Source organism: Vigna unguiculata, chromosome 2 (assembly GCF_004118075.2).
Source record: "Vigna unguiculata cultivar IT97K-499-35 chromosome 2, ASM411807v1, whole genome shotgun sequence".
NCBI lineage: Eukaryota > Viridiplantae > Streptophyta > Magnoliopsida > Fabales > Fabaceae > Vigna > Vigna unguiculata.
The window spans coordinates 19,689,811-19,709,663 of NC_040280.1; positions in this window are offsets into that span (position 1 = coordinate 19,689,811).

The following is a 19,853-nucleotide window of genomic DNA, read 5'->3' on the forward strand; positions in this document are numbered from 1 at the left end:
AATGCTCAGATAGTTCATGATTGAAGGTGATGATAAGAAAGTCATATGATAGCATGACAATCATGTTATCCAACCTTATTTCAAATAATAAAAGTCATTCGTCGTTTTATGTTATCATTTTTATGTTAGCAACGATACTTGAAATTCTTTAACATGTGGAGACAATTAAGATGATAGAGAAACAACCACATCACTCAATTAATAGAACAATTAAACATCTTCAATTAAAAAAAATTTAAAAAACTTGAATTTAATGGACAAATTTTGTAATAAGTACTTAATTGAAAATATTGATGACGGGCTATAACTTAATTAAGTCCAATAAATATTTTTATTGATTTTAAATTCATAATACTACTTTTACTTTATACATTAATAATTCTTTTATTTATAATAGTAGCCTCATATGAATTGTATCAAATTTTATTAAAAGTAAATAATTGTTTTAATGTTATGAATAATTCTATAGAGCTTTTATCATCAAATTTTGAATCTAAAAATCTAGATTTTGATAATTCTAAGAAGATAATATAATTTCTACTAATAAGTATCTTCTGTTGGTATTTTGTATATTTTTATGATTTATCTCTTTTATTTATATGTTGGAATGTTAATTTCATTTATGTAATACCCTCACAAAATTATGTATTTTGTAACACTATCACAAAACATATAATCTTTCAAAATAAAATTTAAAAATATACCAAATATATGTGTATAAATACAAACTTCTACAAAAAAAATAGGCACACGTAAAACTCAAATTTCTTTCTGCTTTTGTTCTATCGACTTGTGTATATATTACAACCATAGTAGTTCACAACACAATAACACAGACAAGGTAAACTATTAGAATACAATTCCAACATAATAAATTATATATAGAAAAAATGTTTTAATGAACAAACCATAACAATTTGATTTCACTAAAAAAATAACACACATAACCATATAGACCAGACATGAATATATACATAAAAGATATTCAACAAATAAAATATCAACTAATAATGCTTTATGGATGACTAACATTGAGTATGACACACAAGAGACAAACATCTTATGCAAATTAATACTTAAATTAACAATTGAACCTAAGAATAATGGACCAAGGAAGTTCATTATAACTTAAGTCTGCACATTTACACATGTCATGGTGTGTTAAAACTCTTCTTTCAGTTTCTCACCACTTGATAACTTAAATTGTGACTTAGAGCAATAGTGAAGTAAAAACATCTTCGTTACACTACTAAAGTCTTGTAGACATCGAATGGTAATTGTTGGACTTTACCTCATATCTCATGTAATACACTTAAATTATAAAAAAATATATATTTGATTCTCATAATTTACATGATATCCCTAATTGGTATTTGGATGATTCTAGTTTGTTGAGTTAGAAGGTTGCTAGATTTTTTTTTTCTTGCTTAAATCTTATGTCTCATTGGATTTGGGGAAGTTGATATAGGTGAATTCCAACCCCAAAATAAAACTCTGATTATTTAGAAGTTGTTGTAAAATATGATGCCTACTAATAAAGAGATTAAATATAAAGGAGTTTCTATGAGCTCTATGTGTTCCTTATGTAAACAATACGTGGAAAACACTTTTCACATCTTTTTTGAATGTCATATTTCTTTGTGAATTCTGTTGTGGTTACAAAAACTATTTTCCTAGTATGCATTTCTCCACATCTATACAATTTATTCATTTTATAAAAGCTAGAAGTAACCCTCTAGTTAAACTAGTTTACTTGGCTATTATCACCTATTCCATTTAAATGCTTTAGAGAAAGAGAAATTATGTATGATTTAACAAGGCAAAGAGTTGAATTTGGATTTACATTCTATTAAAGGTTTTATTAGTTTAACTAGGAACTCTTCCAAAAAAGACAAAGAATGATATAGTTAATTTTTCTATTTTGATTTATTTTTTTGATATTCAAACTAAGACTAGAAAAAAAATATAGAATTGTTCAGATAAATTAGAGGATACTTGATGTAGGTGTATCAACCGAAATCACGGGGACGGGGAAACATAAAACTAAGTAAAACAAAGGGAGTCGCCGCCATAGTTTAGTAAGCAAAACTACAAGTAGATTAGTTGTTAATCCCCTAATTCCTCCTCAATTTCTCTCCCTTCCCGAATGCGGCTTGGGGAAAGAAAATCCTGATTACACACTCTGGGAAATGCGAGACTAACTTCTTTCATGGCTCCATTCATCTCTCTCATCTTCATTTCTACCAAGGGTTATTGACTATGCTCATTCTTTTCAACTCGAGGACAAGATTCATGCCTATTTTCATACTCAAACCAACGCTACAACTCGTCAGTTGCGCATAGAGCTTAGAAGTATTAGAAAGGTGACCGCTTTATTACGAACTTCTTACTCCATACCAAAACCATTGTTCATTCTCTGCAATCAATAGGTGAACCTTTCTCCATCATAAAGCAAATCGATATTCATAGAAGGACTTCCCGATGAATACAAGTCCTTTATTTCCTTGATAATCAACAAACTATACTTGTTCTCCTTTAAAGAAATTGAATCCTTACTTGTTGCACAAGAAACCCACATTGAGAGGGTTAAACAATTTGGGGTTAATTTCTCTCTCACTCACACCAACTCGCAAACAGGTTCTTTGCGTAATCATACAATGGCTTAGCCTCAATCTCATTGGTTCTACATCTATCATCAACCTCAGTTCTCTCGTGGAGGTTATACTTTTCATGGTCGCGACAATCAGGGTTGTTGTGAATGACACATTGGTCGTGGTTCGGTTTAATGCCAAGTATGTAACAAAATTTGGCCATACTGTATCTCATTGTTATCTTTAATTTGATCCCCAATATGGTTCTTTGTATGGCTCTCACCCACAACGCCCTCCTACTACCTATTACAATCCTACTGTTCTATCTCCACCACCGTTTTTGCAGCCTCCTCTACCTCTTACTTTGCAACCACAATTTTACATGACCACTACTACTACTTCTCCAAGTCAACAACAAAATACTCCTCTGCCTACTCAAAAATCTCAGAATTGGTTCATCGACTCAGGTGAATAACACATATTACATCTGATCCTCACATTCTCGCTGATAATGTGTCTACACCTACTAATGCTAATGTTTTTTTAGGAAATGGATAAGGTTTGCCTATACAGTTCAATGGTTCTGCCACTTTTCCCTCTTATATTAATCCTCTTGTCATTTTTTATCTAAAAAATTGTTTACATATTCCCTCAGTTAATGAAAATCTCGTTAATGTTGTAAAATTTGCTTGTGACAACCATGTCTATTTTGAATTTCAACCTTCTCTTTCTCTTCAAGTCACAAGTTGATAAATTTGTTCTGCTCATGGGTTTTCTTGGCTCCATTGGCTTATGTCAGTTTCCTATACTTCCTCCACAACCTTCTACTACACATTATTATTTGACTCAATGTTCCTCTCTAGATATATCCTACATTCATCAATTTCAGTCCTCTCCTACGCCACCTTACACCACTTTATACACTTTATGGAACCATATACTAGGTCATGCATCATCTATTGTTTTAAATTTTGTCCTTAAACAATGTAATTTTCCTTAGTGAACAAAACATATTTTGACTTTTATGTTTCATGGGTAAATCTCATCAACTTCCTCCTACTCTTTTATCACCTCATATCACCCTTTTCAACTTATTTACTATGATCTTTGGGGACCATTTCATGTTTCATTATCTATTGGATACACTTACTATATCTCATTTGTTGATGCTTACAACACTTGGATCTAATTTCTTAAACATAAATCTGATGTGTTAAATATCTTCAAACAATGTGGATCTAATTTAAAATCTTTGTGATATGATTAATTGTTGTGCGTTTAAGTGTGTCAGGCAAGCTTATACAGGTCACTATTGACAAAGGGACCAAGACAAATCATAAATACAATAGTACATGTTGATCAATCTCCTTCGTGTCAGAAGTGAAATTGCCCAGTTTGACAAATGCAATGACAATGAAATGTATTAAGCGTACTTTAATCTTTCTTGTTATCTTGGAGGGCCATTTGGATGCATTTATCCTCCTTTCGTGAGGAGGAGGACGTGTTCAAACGCTTAAAGTATTGACATTAGGAAGAATGCGGTCTGATTAATGTACACTATCATTATACTATTCAAAAATTTGGTAGGGGTCTGTGCTTTAGGTAGGCATACTCTTTGCCCCATTTGTTTTGTGGATCACAAAGTTGTTCCAAATTGTGATCATCTAGTTTTGAATGGTCTTTTGTTTTGATGGAGCCATGATGCTAAGCTAATGCATCTATTTGTCCAGGTCCTGCTTTTTTGTATAAGGGTTAGAGTACCCCAGTGTTCTACTTAATTTATTTTATTCTTTGCTGATAAAAAAAAATGTTGAGCTCCAACTAAACTAGAAAATTAAACAGGTTCAAACTAATTTAGGTTGTGAGTTTCGGCCTTTAACTACAATCCTTAAATCTCTAAGTGTTCATCATCATCTTATTTGCCCACACACTTACCATCAAAATGACTTTGATTAACTTAAACATTGCCACATAGTTGAAATGGGTCTTACTCTTCTTCTACAATTATCTCTTCCTTTAAAATTTGGGATCATGCTTTTCACACTATTGTTTATCTTATTAATATATTGCCCACTGATCCTAATCTACCTTCTATACCTTATTTCACCCTATTTGATAAAAAACTTGACTATCATTTCCTACGCACCTTTAGTGTTGCTTATTATCCCCATACTCATCCATATAATCATCATAAACTTAAGTTTTGATCCATTGCTTGCACATTTTTAGGTTATTCTCCCTGCCACAAAGGTTACAAATTCCTTGCTGCTAATTATCGCCTTTTTATTTCAAAGATGTTATATTTGATAAACATACATTTCCTTTTCCCTTTTCAGGTTTGTTTTCTTCTCTACCGTCATCCCACTCTCGTGCACCTCCTCCAAGCATTCCTCAATCTATTATTTCTTCACCCATTTAGCATGCTACACCTGAGTCACCATCTGCTTTATCACATCCTGAGTCTTCCATTGTTATCTCTTCTTCTACTCCTTGACTTGTGAGCTCCTCTACTGTCAATATTGTCCCACTTCTCCATTTACTTCCTCATCTTCCCTCCAATACTTCATCCCATCATCCCATGCAAACCATACCAAAATCTCACATAGTCAAACCTCATGTCTACCCATCTCTTATTCTCACTACAATTAAATCTACCGTTGTAAAACAAGTCTTGTTCTTTCTTCTATGGCACAAAGTTATGCAAGAAGAATATGATGCTTTGTTGGCTAATCAAAGTTGGTCTCTTACTTCTCTTCCTACAAGTCGCTATGTTGTTAGATACAAATGGATTTTTTGCATCAAAGAAAATTCAGATGGTATAATTAACTGTTACAAATCGAGATTAGTTGCCAAAGGGTTTCATTAGTGGTATGAATTTGATCACTCTGAAACATTTGCTCTGGTAGTTAAGCCTATCAATATTCATATTTTTCTCACCATTACCATTACAAATAAGTGGTTTGTCCAATACATAGAAATCAATAATGCCTTCTTAAATGACATTCTACATGAAGATGTTTACATGAATCAACCCCCGAGTTTTGAGTCCCTTAATTCTAATTTGGTATGCAAACTCCATAAGTCTATTTATGGCTTAAAATAGGCCTCTCGAACCTAGTATGAGAGGGTTACTTATGAACTTATTGGTTTTGGCTTTCATAACAGCAAGTTTGATCCTTCTCTTCTAATATACAACTCTATTGCAGACAATCTCTAAGTTCTTATTTATGTAGATGATATCATCTTCGCAAGTTGATCTTCAACTTTGATTTAATCTATTTTTTCTAGATTGAGTTCGGGTTTTGCTCTTAAACAGCTTAGAACTCTTAATATCTTTTTAGAATTGAGGTCAAATAATTTTGTGGAGCGTCACTTGTTTCCTATCAAACCAAGTATATTTATGAACTTCTTGATCGAGCTGGCATGTCTGATGCCCTTGGTATTCATCTTCCTAGAGATCTCAAACTCTCCAAACTGGGTTTTGAATATATGGATAATCCATCTCTCTACTACTCTATTGTTGGTGCCTTACAATATGTCACAATCACGAGATCAAAAATTGGGTATAATGTAAATAAAGTTTGTCAATTCATGGCACAACTTATCCTTGAACATTGGAAAGTTGTTAAACATCTTCTATGTTACCTCAAAGGCACTCTCTCTTATGATTTACAAATGTGGTTTGCCTCTCCAATCCAAAATCAGTACTTTATCACTGCCTTTTGGGATGCAGATTGGGCATTTGACATTGATGTTCGACGTTCCACTTTTGGTGCTTGCATATTTTTTTCGCACAACTCTTGTATCTTGGTAGTCCAAGAAACAAATTTTGGTTGCTCGTTCAAGTGTTGAAGCTAAATACCACAATCTTGCTATTCTTACTGCAATTTCTACTTCATCAACTCAAAATAGTCCTTTGTTTCTAATACTCAACAACATTGATCTTTCTCCTACATATTGTCATTTAGAATAGGAAATTAGGGTTATATAGTTCTTTCAAAAACTATTTTGAGAAAATGGCGTATATTTTTAAGTGAACTTGACAAAAATTAACATCGCTCCTAAGATTTTCATTCACAATGAAAAATCAATGATCACATAATTTTTATAAAAATGTTGTTCAGTTGGTTAATATTTTATTGATGAACAAAGAGTGAGAAAGAGAAGAAAAAAAATCAGAGAACCCATTTTTAGAGAGATAGTGTAGTTTAAAGTAATGAAACTCGTTTATCAACTTTCTATTAATACTTAAACATTTTAATATTAAAATATTTTACTCACACTAATTTAAAAACACTATCAACTCTAAAATACAATTTCCTAGGTATTTATACTTTCTCAATATAAAAATATTACTAAAATAATATATATATATATATATATATATATATAACAATATTATTTATCAAAAAGATTTTATGTTTTAGACGACATGTATCATCATCATGTTAATAATAATGTAACCTACACAACTTTCACTTAAGTGTCACATAAATATATTTAATGGCTTAGTTAATAATAATAATAACACAAAATTATAAGAGTAAGTAATTTGTATTAATAACAAATTAAATATATATATATAGGGGTTTTATATAAAGATGAAAAAATATAATTGATCTCTAAATTGGTTTTTAAAATTTAGATATCAAGGTTTTAGTTACCAAAGAAAATTTGTCACTAAACATAGCTACTTTAGTTTTTGCTACTAAAGAAATTGATTTATAAATTAATATTTAATTAATTAGTGACCAATTTAGCGACCAATTATAATTTGTTATTCATAATAGTGATTATTTTTGTAACTAATAATTTTGTAATTTGTAAATTGATATCTAAATGGATCACTATAACGACTAATAACTTTTGATTACTAAAATTATTAATTAATGAAATATTTTCTTGTAATATATATATATATATATATATATATATATATATATATATAAACAAATTGTATCTATATAGATTAATGTTAAAAGTTCTTAAATTAAGCATTATTATCTTTAAATGATAGGAATGACACTTATTAATTTTAAGGTTGATAAGTATAGAGATAAAGAAAATACTTTATGAAATTCAAGATATGATATTATCAAAATTAAAATATTATTATTTACTATTTCATTATTTACTCTTGAGTGTTTATAGTGTTACTTAAATTTATATAAAACATACAAGTCGCTATCAAGTATCATATAACAATACAAAAAAATTAACTTTTTACATAAAATAATGTCAAATATCTTTTATAAAAACTAAAATAAAAAATTATAAATAGTTGATTTAAAGAAAAACTAAAAATGAATTTAGATCAACATTATTCAACAAGTCTCCATTACTGAAGCGTTCTACATAACAAAAGAATGAACCTGATAAAAAAAATGAAATTCTTATAAACATATTGTTTAGTTGGTTGATATTTTTAAGTTTTGATTTCTTAATATTTTTTTGAGATTTTTTTGATTGAAAATTCTAATTGTCAAACAAGACTTGACATATTGATTATTAATCTTCAAAATTATTATGAAAATTTTAATTATCAAGTAAATCAAGATCTTAACGTGAAAATTTGTAGTTTTCAAAATTTTTATAATTATAAAGTAAGTTTGTGACTCAACATGATTATCAATAATGTTTAGCATTATGAAGAAAATTTTAATACTACATTATTTTTCAAAATATTATTATGCAAATGAAAATTTTAATTCTTAAACAAGTACGAGGCTTGGCAAGACAATCATTTAAGTCAAAATTATTTTATAAATAAAAAAAATAAACTGAATTTACATAAAATGCTAACTATTTAATATAAGCTTAAACAAATATATTAAATATATATGAAAGCGATATTGAAAATGATCAAACACTATAAGAAAATTCTGAAATAATGACAAATTTTAGTCATCAAAAATATGTTTAGAGGTCAATTTTCTAATTAGAGAACAATTTAGAAACCAATTTCTTTCGTAGTTAAAACCTTGGTAATTAATTTAGTGACCAATGTAGATACAAATTCATAATTGAAATTATTTTAGCTACCAATTTCGAAACCAATTATAGTTTTTTATTCATAATAAAAACTATTTTAGTTACCAATAATTTTTAGTTTATAAATTAGTATCTAAATTGGTCACTATAGTTACTAATTATTTTTAGTCAATAAAATTGGTCATTATTTTAGAATTTTCTTGTACTGAAAGGACCCCACCATACCTTTGCAATTATGCTAAACTCAAATGCAATACACACTCTTAAGAAGTGAATGTATCAATACAAAAGTAGGGATGATAATGCGAGATAAACCAAGCAGGTTGGCCCACAAGAAAAAATGTGGGACAGATTGGGTATTTCAGCTTATTTATGCCCACATGCAATAACCCACAACCTGTAGGGCCAATGATAGACTGGCTTGCATAACCTGCATTCACTTTAATTTCTAATATCCAACAACATTAGTACAACTCGTCATGTGTGTTTCTTCTAATAAACTTGCTCATTTGTCCTTGTTTTCGAGACTATCAAAAAGTAGTCCTCTCATTCACTTCCAATTCATTTAAAAGTAGCTCTCTCATTCGGGTTTCTTTCCTTGTTTCGGTCCAATTTAAAGTCATTTTTTATTTTCAATTGGCTTGTACTTCAAAATAATAAATTATAAATATTACTTATTTTAAGAAATGAATTATAAAAATTATTATTTCTACTAATTTAATTAAAAAAATAAAGTTATTAAAATTCTTATACGGATCGCAAACAGACATATAACCTATGAGACAAACATTATACTAGACAGGTCAAAAAAATTAATCCATATTTCTTCTACGGAACAAGCCCAAAGGAGTCGGATTGACCCAAATTGTCACCCTCTGTAGAAACTTCATGCATGGCCATTTACATATTTAAAGAAAACTTACCACACTTAAGTGCATATGATGAAAAATCAAATAGTCCCACACACATTTTTTACTGATACAATTAAATTAAATTAAATTAAATTAATTTTGTTTGGTTTGTTAACATCGTTAAAATGATTAAAGAGATCCACATTTTGTGATTTTTTTTTTATTTTTTTTACTTTGTTTATAATTTTTTATTTTATTTTAAATTAAAAAATTTCTTTATTCAAACAAATATCCATGTGTCAAGTTAATATCATGTCAGGTGTTAGGGTCAATTTTTTATATTCAATTTGGTCATAATATTCGTCAATTTTATTCAATTTGTTCATTTTCGTTAACACCATTAAAATAGTTAACGCATTATGAACAATAACGGTCACGTGTCCTTTTGTGATTTTATTTTTTTTAATCGTTTTTAATTTTTATTTTTTTTAAATTTAAAATTTCTTTTATTTAAAAAATGTCCACTAGTCAAGCTCATATCATGCCACATGTCATTTTGTATTTTTTTAATTTTTTTAAAAGAATTTAAAAAAAATTTATTTAAAAAAAATGCCCACGTGTCAATCCAATATCATGTCACGTGTCAGGATCATTTTTTTATATTCAATTTGTTTCTAATATTCATTATTTTTGTTCAATTTGGTCCTAATTTTTTTTAATTGATCAATTTTATTCCTCTTCAAATTAAGACAAAATTTATTTTTTATATAAATGTTAGACTGATATTCTTATTAAGATTCATATTTTTATTAAATATTTTTAAATTAGAGTTATAGTTGATTTAAAATAAAATGAAGACTTTTAAAGTGGAAAATAACACCATTAATTTAAAATTTAAAATTTTAAGAGGTTAAAAATTCTTAATATAAGGTTAATATGTATAGAGATAATGAAAATATTAAAAAAAAAATAATTGCATGAAAAGTTATTTGGAAGAAAAGAGATTTTTCATTCATTGAGATTTATCAGTTACATTCGATCATAATAATCATTTGCTTCTAATAACTCTATTTCTCTACCTTGTCATAAATTATTGTTGTCTTCTTACAACTTATTGTTCATTCTCCATGTACCTTGCATGCATTATTAATATATTGTCTTTCGATCTTCTTACAACTTCTGTTTCTTTTCCTTGCACCCTTGCATGCATGAATCCATCACATTGCCCACAAATTGATGATTACCTACACATAAAGCTATTTGTCAAGAAAATGTGTACAAATTTAACTAATTCAACTAAACGAAATAACTTAAAAATATATAAAATAAATTGTAAAGAAAGTAAAAGATATAAGTACCATAGTTTATATCAATGAACTCAAGAGAGTCGCAATCGTTCAGACAATTATATGTAGTATCGAGAGATATTTTATTACATTGTGCATAACAAGAGACAATGCATAGCGTATACTTAATTTTACTTTCTATCTTAGGTAAACATTCGACGAGACATTTGCCACCACATTTGAAACTAATTCCATCTAAAAACTTAGCATTCTCATATGCTTGAGACAAGATTGGCATAATTATGATCATAATCATAATTCCAAAGGTTTTCATTACTTTCGTTGTCATAGCTAATTTTCTAAGAACTCTAAGAACTATCTCACTATGTTTACAGAAATCTTAAATTTTTGTTGTGATGTTTATATTAAAATCAACAATAATTTATAGATATAATACTTGTCTGCAAAATAAGTTCTAAATTAATTATTTTATGGTATTTAATGTGTTAAAAACATTGATTAATATTATCATTAATGATTAAGTTATATAACTTTTTGTATTTAAGAAAATATTTCCTCTATAATATTTTCCAGTTTTAAGTCTCACTGACTAGATAAAAAATATTGTTTGTCTTTAAAATTTTAAATTTCATTCTTAATAGTCTAAAATAGTACCAAAGTATATTCAAATATAGATATAAAAATAAAATAAAAAAAAAGTACCAAAAAATATTAATTACATAATATTATAAAGACAAACAATATTGTCATAAATTATTCATTATATATGGTTTTATCTTGGTGAAAGAAAACATATGGATTATCTTATCTTATAAATAATAATTAATAATAAAAATTGTCATTTATATTATATTTATAATATCATTTTTATTTTATACAATATCCTATTTCAAAGTTATTCATAAAATAATTTTTAAATTAATTGTATTATAACTTATTACTTTGTGAACTTTATATATTCATGGTAATAACTTTATATTAATGTATTCTAATTTATGAAACATAATAATTATTTGGTTTAAAGTTAGTCTTTCAAATATACTATGTATGGAATGCATGCAGTATTTTCTTTTAAAAAAATTATAATTTAATTATACATTTAATTTATGTACTGAACGTACAATGCATTTTATACTTTCTATTTAATATAAAAAATAATTCCCTAAAACAATTATTATATTATTATTGTCAAGAAGTAAATAAGAATTTATTAATTATTAATATATATATATATATATATATATATATATATTCAATAAAACTTATAATTCTCATATAAAAGAATTATTTTATTAAATAATGTGTATTAATAGAATTTACTATTATTGATAAGTTATTGTCATAATTTACTATTATATATAATATTATATATGAAAAGTGGATAATATTGTCATAAATTATTCATTAACATGGTTTTATCTTAGTGAAAGAAAACATATGGATTATCTTATCTTATAAATAATAATTAAAAATAAAAATTGTCATTTATATTGTATTTATAATATCATTTTTATTTTTTACAATACCCTATTTCAAAGTTATTCATAAAATAATTTTTAAATTAATTGTATTATAACTTATTACTTTGTGAACTTTATATATTCATGGTAATAACTTTATATTAATGTATTCTAATTTATGAAACATAATAATTATTTGGTTTAAAGTTAAAGTTAGTATTTCAAATATACTATGTATGGAATGTATGGAGTATTTTCTTTTAAAAGAAATTATGATTTAATTATACATTTATTTTATGTAGTGAACATATAATAGATTTTATGCATTCTATTTAATATAAATAATAATACCACAAAACCATTGTTATATTATAATTGTCTAGAAGTAGTTAATATATTTTTAATCATTATTAATATATTTATATATGTATCAAATAAAACTTATATTTCACATATAAAGGAGTTATTTCATTAAATAATGTTTATTAATAAAATTTACTATTAATGATAATTTCATAATGATAGTCTTACTTAACAAAAATTTATACTTTTATTTATAATATTAACCTTTTCCTATTGGTTTTATAATTTATCATAATAAATAATTGAATTATAGTATACGGTATACAAAGCACTTTCTTTGAAATAACTTCTTTAAACTAATTCTCGTGTTTGAATAGATTTTATGTTTGCCATTTTGTATATAAAATAAAATAATACCATAAAAATATTGGTAATCTCTTTTAGCATAAAATAGTTAATATTATCGTAAGTTATTAACTAGCAAACTTTTATAAAGCTTACTTTTACGTATATGATTAAAAAAATATAAATAATATTTAATTATGAATATGCTTACTTAATACTAATGTCTCTTTATATATATATATATATATATATATATATATATATATATATATATATATATATTGGCGGAACTTGCTCAATATCTGTGGAGGTGCCAAAATATACTTAAAATTTATATATTTAATTATGGATCCGTAAGATTATTGAACTCAATAATAATTGAATCAATACTAAAATTTTTAGTTATATTTTGTTTTTAATGTAAATAATCATATCGTCAGCAAAAAAATTCATCTTTCGTTTTATTTTGCAATCTTATTTTGATAATTTTCATTGTAGAAAATTATCTTTCTGATATAGTTGTAGAAATAAGAAGAGTTAAAATAAGACGGGACGAATTAAAAAATCAATTAAGTAGATGTAATTGACTTCCTATTTTTGTCAAAGATTGATTTTTTCTATTTTTTTCCTCACGGCAGCTTCTATTATCACTTTTAAATAATTAATTTATTCTTTTATTTCTTCGTCAATATACTTATGTTTTTAAAAAAATACTAAAAGATAATTTATCATAATCTAAATAAAAGTTGCGATACGTAATTAATAAAAGAAAAATATATGATAATCAAGTCACAATTAAAAACTAGTTATTAAAAAACACTTAGTGCATTTCTTTTTGTTCTATATTTGTAAAAATGAATATATCAAATGCTCGTGAGATAAAAAATATTATTAATTATTAAGCTAATATTTCATTATCAATTGAGAAAAAAAGAATTACTTTTTTTCTTCAATAATAGAAGTAAGCATACAAAAATGAGAGCAAAAAATAATGAATTTGTGTTCAACTTTCTTTTTTTCTTCATAAACAAAAGAAAACAAAACAATTAAAAGTCTAAAGTGAGTACAATATGTGAAAAACTCAAAAAAATAGTAAGAGAGAAAATAAAAAATATCTTAATAAATTTATTTATTTTTTATTAAATTTAATTTTATGCTTTATTATTTATTATCATTAAATGTTATATTTTATAAAATAAATAAAAAAATACCTATTTTAATTCTTATCAATTCCCAATATATATTTTAATTATTTAAAAAATTCTAAAAAATTAAATTTCTTATACATAATTTAAAAAATAAAAAACAAAATAATTTTTATATAACAAATAAAAAATTTCAAAAAAAGTGGGGGTCACGACTCCCCTGTCCCTTCATTGATCTGTCGATATATATATATATATATATATATATATATATATTTTATTGTCATAAGTTATTAATTAACATGGTTTTATCTTTGTGAAAGAAAACATGTGTTTTACATATTCAGTGAATTATCTTATAAATAACAATTACTAATAAATATTGTCATTGATTTTATATTTATAATATCATTTTTGTTTTATACAATATCCTTTTTCAAAGTTATTCATTAAATGATTTTTAAATTAATTGTATTATAATTTATTACTTTGTGTAACTTTATATATACATGGTAATAACTTCATATTAATGTATTCTAATTTATGAAACACAATAATTATTCGGTTTAAAGTTAGTCTTTCAAATATACTATGTATGGAATGTATGAAGTATTTTCTTTTAAAAGAAATTATAAATTAATTATATATTTAATTTATGTACTGAACATACAATAGATTTTATGCTTTCTATTTAATATAAATAATAATACCACAAAACCATTGTTATATTATAATTGTCTAGAAGTAATTAATATTTTTTTAATCATTACTAATATATTTATATATGTATCAAATAAAACTTATATTTCACATATAAAGGAATTATTTCATTAAATAATGTTTATTAATAAAATTTACTATTAATGATAAATTCATAATGATAATCTATTTTTTATAATGGTATTATAAGTTATCATCATAAATAATTGAATTATACTATACGGTATATAAAGCATTTTCTTTGAAAAAAGTTATCAATTTATATTAATTTCTTATGTTTGAATAGATTTTATGTTTGGCATTTGATATATAAAATAAAATAATATTATCTTAATGTATTAACTAGTGCACTTTTATAAAGCTTATTTTTACATATATATTTAAAAAATTATATTTAATAATAAATATGCTTAATTAATATCAAAGTCTCCTTTTATATATATATATATATATATATATATATATATATATATATATATATATATATAATAGATATTTTTGTCATAAATTATTAATTAACATGGTTTTATCTTTGTGAAAGAAAAAATGTTTTACATATTCAGTGAATTATCTTATAAATAATAATTAATCATAAATATTGTCATTTGTTTTATATTTATAATTTATAATATCATCTTTATTTTATACAATATCCTATTTCAAAGTTATTTATTAAATGATTTTTAAATTAATTGTATTATAACTTATTGTTATAAAATAAAGGTAATAAGAGAGAGAAAAGGAGAAGAAGAATAGAGAAAGAGAGAGTAGAGAGCAACTTTTGTTTGTATGTGTGTCTTATTACTGATAGGACAAGTTCTATTCATAGATACAATATGGTAACCCATAAAGGATATAAAATCAAATAGTAAATACAAAATATTACATAAAGAGTAATGAATGTATGATTATCAATATATGAGTAATTGTATCAAATCAATGGACGACCATTAATTCATAACACTCCCCCTTGGATGTCCATTGATAAAAGAATGTGTCTCGTTAAAACCTTACTAGGAAAAACCCTTTGGGATAAAAACCTAGTGAAGGAAAAATAGTACATCTTCTATATAATATTGTTCTTTACATCTTCTATTTCTCTCCCTCATGTAAACTTATATCATCAAGATGACGGAGTCCAATCTTGTGAACCAATTGCTCAAAAGTTCTTCTTGGCAAAGACTTTGTAAACAAATTTGCTAGATTTTCACATGAGTGAATCTTTTGGATCTCTATATTACCATTTCTTTGAAGATCATGAGTGAAAAAGAATTTTGGAAGAATATGTTTTGTTCTATTTCCTTTAATATATCCTTCTTTCAATTGAGCAATGCATGCACTATTGTCTTCATATATGGTTGTTAGTTTCATTTTTCCCAAGGATAAACCACAAGTTTGTCGCACATGTTGAATTATAAACCTTAACCAAACACATTCACGACTTGCCTCATGTAATGCTAAAATTTTTGCATGATTTGACGATGTTGTTGTTATTGTTTGTTTCACAGATCGCCATGAAATCGTTGTGCCACCACATGTGAACAAATATCCTGTTTGTGATCGACCATTATGAGGATCTGATAAATAACCTACATATGCATAACCCATTAGATCTAATTTGGAATCATTTGGGTAAAATAAGCCCATATTCATAGTGCCCTTAAGGTAACGAAGTATTTGTTTTACTCTATTTCAATGTCTTCTTATAGGTGAAGAACTATATCTTGCTAACAAATTTACAGCAAATGCTATATCAGGTCGAGTATAATTGGCAAGATATATTAGTGCTCCTATAGCACTAAGATATGGTACTTCAGGACCAAGCAGTTCTTCATCTTTTTCTTAAGGTCTAAAAGGGTCTTTATCAACATCTAATGACCTCACCACCATTGGAGTGCATAATGAATGTGATTTATCCATATAGAACTTTTTAAGCACTTTTGTTATATAAGCTTCTTGATGTACAAAAACACCTTTGTTTAAATTCTCAATTTGTAATCACAAACAAAACTTTGTCCTTCCAAGATCCTTTATCTCAAATTCTTTCTTTAAACAATTAATTGCCTTTATGAGCTCATTAGGAGTTCCAACTATGTTTATGTCATCTACATAAACAACAATTATGGAAAATTCATTATCGGATCTTTTCATATAAATACAAGGACAAATAGGGTCATTTTTATATCCTTCCTTTAACAAGTACTCACTAAAACGGTTATACCACATACGTCCTGATTGTTTCAGTCTATAAAGTGACTTATTCAATTTTATTGAATAATCCTCTTTAGAATTTGCTTTGTTGGGCAAATTAAATCCTTCAGGGAGTTTCATATAAATATCATTCTCCAAAGAGCCATACAAATAGGCTGTAACAACATCCATGAGGTGCAAATTTAGACCTTCTTGTGCAACAAGACTAATTAAATATCTAAATGTTGTTGCATCAAATACTGGAGAATATGTCTCCTCAAAATCAATACCAGGTCTTTGAAAAACCTTGAGCAACTAATCGTGCCTTGTATCTAACAATTTCACCATTCTCATTTCGTTTTTGTACAAAAACTCATAGGTACCCAATAGGTTTTACACCCTCAGGTGTGCGAACTACAGGTCCAAAAAGCTTTCGTTTAGCAAGTGAATCTAATCTTGCTTGGATTGCATCTTTCCATTTTGGCCAATCATTTCTTTGCCGACAATCTTCAATTGTCATTGGTTCTTGATCCTCATTGTCACTTATAACATCCTTTGCTACATTGTATGCAAAAACCTCGTCAATATTGACTTTATTTCGATTCCATATTTTATGATTCATGACATAATTTATTGAGATCTCATCATTTTCAACAATTTCAGGTACCTGAGGTTCTTCTGGAACCGAATCATTAATTATGTCAAAAGAATCTTTTGGGACTTTTACCCTCTCGATTAGGCTATCTTGCCTTTTTTTCCTTTTTCTCATCTAAGGATTTTTATCTTTGGAACCGACAGGCCTACCACGCTTCAAGCGTGTTTGAGATTCATTTGCTATATTAGATTGTCCAACAGGAATATCAATTCTGATTGGAGCATTAGCAGCGGGTATATGCGACTTAGTTATCCTTTTTGTGTTAGTAAAAGCATCTGGTAATTGGTTGGCCAATTTTTGTAAATGAATTATCCGTTGAACTTCTAGTTCACACTCTTTTGTACGAGGATCAAGATGAGATAATAATAATTCATTCCCACCAATATCCTTTTCTAGTTTCTTTCTTTCTCCCCCTAACATTGGAAAAACTGATTCATCAAAATGACTATTGGCAAATCGAGCTGTAAATAAGTCACCTGTTGATGGTTCAAGATATTTTATTATCGATGGAGAATCATATCCAACATATATTCCCAAACGTCTTTGAGGACCCATCATAGTCCTTTTTGGTGGGAAAATTGGGACATATACAACACACCCAAAAATTCTTAAATGAGAAATATTAGGTTGCTGACCAAAAACCAACTGTAAAGGAGAGTATTTGTGATAACTTGTTGGTCTGATGCGAATCAATACTGCAGCATGCAGAATTGCATATCCCCAAGTAGTCATTAGAAGATTAGCTTTCATAAGTAAATGTCTTGCAATCAATTTTAGACATTTTATCAATGATTCTGCAAGTCCATTTTGAGTATGAACATGTGCTACTGGATGTTCAACTTCAATTCCAATTGACATACAATACTCATTAAAAGCATGAGATGTAAATTCACCAGCATTATCAAGACGATTTTTCTTAATTGGATAATTTGGGAAGTGGACTCTTAACTTGATCAATTGTGCTAATAACTTAGCAAATGCTTGATTTCGAGTTGATAGTAAATAAATATGTGACCATCTAGTGGACGCATCAATTAATACCATGAAATATCTAAATGATCCACATGGTGGGTGTATTGGACCACAAATATCACCTTGTATTCATTCTAAAAATGAGATTGACTCATTTCTAATTTTTTCTAGTGATGGTCTTATTATCAACTTTCCCTGCGAACATGCAGTACATGAGAAATCATTGGACTGAAGAAGTTTTTGACTTTTTAAGTGGATGTCCACATGAGTTTTCAGCTATTTTTTGCATCATGATATATCCAAGATGACCTAATCGATCATGCCAAACAAGAAATTCATTCTTATTTGTAAGCTTCTGGCTTACAATAACATGCGTCTCAATCGCATTAATATATGTGTAATACAAGCCATAAGAGAAGGCTGATAATTTCTCCAATACACATTTTTTATTTGAATCAATTTAAGTGATATAAAGATATTCAATATCTCCTTCATTATTTGTCTCAATATAATATCCATTTAGACGAATATCCTTGAAACTTAATAAGTTTCTATTGGACTTAGGAGAATAAAATGCATTTTTAATATACAATCTTGTACCTCTTGGTAGAAGTACAGTAGCTCTTCCAGAGCCTTCAATTATATTTGTAGTACGAGAAATAATACTAACATTGATTTCTCGCATTACAAAACAAGAGAAAAATTTATTACTCTTGAGAATTGTATGAGTTGTTGCACTATCAGCAAGGCACAAATCCTCATCATTGGTGTTAATGCCAATATTCATTCTTCATATAAACATAAATATCAATATTAGAGATTACTTTGTTAGAGGAGAAGAAAAATAAATAAATAAAAATAGAGGATTTTATTCATAAAAACTTATACATATAAAAGCAACATGAATTAAATGTAAAACATTTTCTTAAAATTTAATAACATAATATAAAATAAAATAAAACTATTTTCTAACACTCCCATCACCAATAAGGTGATCAATGCTTCCATCGGGTTTCGAAAAGAAATCACCAATATCAAGATGAGTAGTATCCATATGGTCATAATCAGAATCACCATCTTTATAAGCAAAATGTGTTTCTATGTTCTTCTTTTTAAGTGATTCTTGGTAGAGTTCAACAAGCTGCTTTGGTGTATAACAGGCACAGGTCCAATGACCTTTACTACCATAACGATAACATATATTTTCAGCTTTTTTGCCATTATTTTCACCCCTTTCTTTTTCATTTTTCGCATTATTGTTCTACTTCTATTGATGAAGTTTCTCTTTGAAATTTCCTTTATAATCATGTCCACGACCATGAT